Below are 4,496 nucleotides of genomic sequence, written 5' to 3'. Positions count from 1 at the left end.
TCCCCTCCCCCTCCCCCACCCCCATCCTTTGAAAGGCAGCAGAGGATTCACTCTCGCTGATGTACAGCGCCATCTACTGGAAATGCAGAAGTTTTGTAAACTGAAGACACTTGGACACATCATGGACCCTAAAAAGGTAATAAACGGGAGATTGAAAAATACAACCAATGGCACTTTGAGTCCTCAGGGGGAATACCTCACCACGCAGAGAGAAAAATCTCCAGAAGCCAACCGCAAAGATTTGTGAGATCTTTTCTTCCCATCAGGTGCAGGGTTCCAATTGCAATGAAAAAGAAATAGAAGGGAGCACAGAAACGCTTCTCAAAGACATACAAGAGAACTCAAACAGGAGTGAATATCCCGAGAAATAAAATCAATGAATAGAAGATAGAAACTGAAACTGTGATTGAGAAAGGAAAGAGATGAAAACCCTAAAAAGATCACTGATAAATTCTGGAGAGAGCTGTGGTAACAGTAGACTAAATGTGATGGAAACAGTGACCACGAAAACGACCATACACGAACATGCTCGTGGAAGAAGACAAATATGGGAAAATGAAGAGCACTTAAAGTTCTCTGATTCCATATGAAAGGCTGAATATAGAAATAACGGAGGCCCAGAAAGGGGCGAGAGAGAGAAGGGGAATATAGAACTCAGAGAAACAGAGGAAAACGTCCCAAGCCTGGAGAAGGTGATAAATATGTAAGCTCACAGAACAGAAAGAACACCTGGCTGCCTAAATGTATGAGGGCTACCAAGACAAAGAACGAATATGGAAGCTGGCTAGGGGGAGAAAGCAGATTTATAAGGGACCCTGATCAGGCTTACATACGACTCCCCTAGGGAAATGCTACAGGTAAGTTGAGAATGGATAGATGTGACTGAAATACTCAACAATAAAAACTGCCAGCCAAGAATAATCTACCCTGCAAGGTTCTCCTTCAGATCTGAGGGAGAAAGAAAGGTATTTGCAGACAAACAAACAGAAGGGGGTTGCAAACACTAGCTCTCCCCTCTGGAAAATGCTGGAAGGGGCCCTTATATCTAAATCAAGGAGAAGAATATTCACAAAGAAATGAACAATTGATAGAGGCATAGAATTAAGGACAAAGTGGCAGCAATGGAAGCTTCTACATCCAAAATCACTCTACATGTGGCTCAGCTGGGAAATAAAGTCCTTTTTCCTGCTCCTCTGGGAAATGTTCCTGCATTCAAGGACAAATACATGCTCAGAGCGAAGGGTTGGAAAACAAGTCTCCCAAGAAGGGGCCCTAAATGAAGGCAGGGAGAGCCATACCGCACCAGGTAAAACAGATTTCAGCTGGAAACGCAGTGGGAGACAGGGTAGACTCCACAGGATGGTGAAAGGGCTGACGCATCAGGAAGGCATTACCGCTCATCAGCGTATATTCATCAAATGAAGGAGCATCAAAATAAATAAGGCAATTATCAAATCTGGAAACAGACACTGGGAGACATACATCAAGGCCAAGGACTTCAACACCCCACTTCCAGCAATGGACACATCAAGCAGAAAGAAAATAAACAAGGCTATAATTGCCTTAAAGAATTAGACCACATGGGTTTAATAGACCTTTGTAGGACACTATACCCGCCAAAAACCTGAATACACATTCTTCTCAAGCACGCGTGGAACATTCTCTAGAGAGACCACAGGCTGGGACACAAGACAAATCTTAGCAAATTCATGAAACTTGAAGTCACACCAAGCGTCTTCTGTAACCACAATGGTATTAAAGAAATGGCTTCAAGCTATGGCAGGTGCAAATGATTTCACAGGCAAGATCTTCCTCACAAATAAAGAGCATACAATTTCAATTTCATATGCACTCTTCTAGATAATAGAAAAAGAGGCAACTTTCCAGGAGATGGAGAATTAATTACCTGCTTGATATTCACTCTCCCTGGTTTCTCACTAACCCGCTTTCCATTTATTGGCAGTAAATAAAGCCTTCGGCTCTTAACTTTCCTTAGAGTGCGGTTGGCTATGTGATCTCATTCTGACCAATGACATTTGTAGACATCTCTGGGTGGGACCCAAATTCCTTTTCTAATGAGCATTAGGTGAATGCCAACGCCTTGTGAATATAGCACAGAAGGCAGACCACAGAGCAGTCAATAGAATAATTTCACTAACAGATGGAAGGAATTAACATAAAATCTGGAACATACTCTCCCCCAAAGCCTCCCCCCCAGAGTTCTTTGTCTGGGAAGGCAGCGGCTGAGCCTCCTACAAGGGGAGCTTCACCCAAGAAGCAGCAGGGAAGGCTTCCAGCTCTGTGCACCCTAGGTTCCCCCATTTCCTTACCTACAAAGCAGCAATAGGAGCATTGAGGTGCAGAATTACTCTCACTGGGAATTACCTTTAGGAGCAGGTAGCAAGTTCCACGTAAAGCTAGTGGCTGGCAGAGACTGCTATACAGCAGCCACCGCCAACAAAGCTGAAAAGGCCTTCGGGAGGTGACCTGTGAGTTCCGCCCTTAGAGTTCATCCAGAGCTTCCTGTTTCCCTGGTCTAGGCTTAGATTTGCTCCTTCGCTGTGCTGTGCGGGGTCCCTGACGACACCTAGAACCCCTGGGTGACTACTTGCGCAGCAGGTGAGGTGCTGAGCCCTCGGCCCTTCCTCCCCACCATCAGAATCATCCAGGGCTGCCCACCGAATGCACTTTATCTGACAGTGTGAAGCGCAATGCCAGCATCTGCCCAGAGCCCCATGTTAGGGTTCTGGCAGTTTCTTTTAAAGTTTGTCTCTGTGACATTTTAAGCGCTAGTATCGAGTGGTTATAAAGCATCTCCTGTATTTTCCATTGGAAAATTTAGACCTTAGTTTGATTGGAAATAAAATGCTCATTATTACAAGTAGAAAAGCCCCTTTCCCAGTGCAATTTAAAAACACTGAACAAACAGTATTTTAATGACTATTTAATGATGAAGAAACAATTTAAACAATCTTCTATTTAGAGATTGAGATTTCAAGCTCTCAGAGACGCCAAAATATGTATGAACGCCAAATTTCATATATGTTCTTTTAAAAAAGATTTATTTATTGATGCATACAAGAACTGGTCTCAGGGCGGCGTCTGGGGTTCTCTGCAGCACGCTCCCTGCACACTCAGGGGCACGAGGCGCTTCGAGAGGCTGAGTCTGCCCAGGCTGCGTCCCCAGCGTGCGCAGCTCCTCGAGCACACCTCATCACCTGCCTGCGGAGGCCAAGCCTGCGCCGAAGCTTCTAGAAGGAGGAGTCTCTGGGGAGGGTTGCAGACTCCGGAAGCCTCGCAGTCGCAGACCTTAGTGGGGCAGGGAGCACCCCTCGCCTGCCCGCAGGTGGAAGAGGCCGATTACTGCGAGAAGCCGAGAAGCCGACAAGCCTGGCCCACAAGCTCTGCTTCCGGCGGGCTCCGGCGTGGGCTGCCCTGGGGGACCCGGTGGCCAGCAGCCTCTGTCACAGTCACAGCTGCGCTTGCTCCCTTCCCCGGCCTGCCGGAAGGCGGGATCCAGAACAGCTGCGCCTGGGGGAACCCCAGCCCCCCGCTGACCCTGTCCCGCCTTCCCCCTCTCCTCTCCAACTTTTCCAGCTTAACTTGGAATGTTCCACACCCAGGGGGTGCGGTTGGGGGGCCCAGGGCCTCAGACACAGGCGGTCCAGTTAAATTTTCTTTCCGTCACACTTTTGTATTATTGCAAGTGTGGATTATTGGATTGTTATTTGGGGCACGCGTCTAAAAAATTATCCATTGTTTACCTGAATCTCAAATGTCACTGTGCATCCTGTATTTTTCTTCTCTTTACTTGGTTCTCCTGCTGCAAAGGTGTGGGTTTTGCCATACAGAAAAGGATAAGGTTAGAAAGAGCAGGAGTCTATCTATCCAGGGCCCTCCCTGGTGGCAAAACCGGTTACAGCACAGCACTACAAAGCCATCTGCAGCCCCTGCAGTATGACTTCGATTCCCTGGCAGGGGGCTGACCCACATGGCGAGACAGACCTCTCCTGACCCACCAGCTGCTCCCCTGAGCAGTGTATTTCAGTAGTTCAGCCTCTTCTGCTCCCCACTCTGTCTCTGGGGAATCCTCTCACGCCCACCCCATCTCTGGCCTGTGCCTCACTTCTTATATACACAAATAAATACATCTTAAAAAAAAAAAAAAAAGGATTCTATCTATCCATTTCTCCAGTTACAACCCCCCACCCCCACCCCCCACACCTTGGGTACAGAGCAATGCCTGCCAGCCTTTTGACTGACTCAGGGCAACCTGAATGAGTTTGTGTGCAAATCAAAAGCATCACTCTCCTTTCTAGAATGGGAAGGCAGGAGTAGGTCACGGGTCAAAAAGCTTTTAATGAGCACCTACTGATTCTCAGGGTTGAGCTGGAGAGCAGGATTGCCAGGTGGGTAAGTGGCTTTCTCCTGCACATGTGGTTTGTGTTTTATCCATGGGAGCCGAGCCCCAGGCCTGGCTCGGACCCCCCGGAGCA

The sequence above is a fragment of the Condylura cristata genome, unplaced genomic scaffold (assembly GCF_000260355.1).
Source record: "Condylura cristata isolate star-nosed mole 26May11 unplaced genomic scaffold, ConCri1.0 scaffold00020, whole genome shotgun sequence".
In the NCBI taxonomy this organism is placed as follows: domain Eukaryota; kingdom Metazoa; phylum Chordata; class Mammalia; order Eulipotyphla; family Talpidae; genus Condylura; species Condylura cristata.
The sequence above is the reverse complement of the archived record's forward strand: the minus strand, read 5'-3'. Positions refer to the sequence as shown.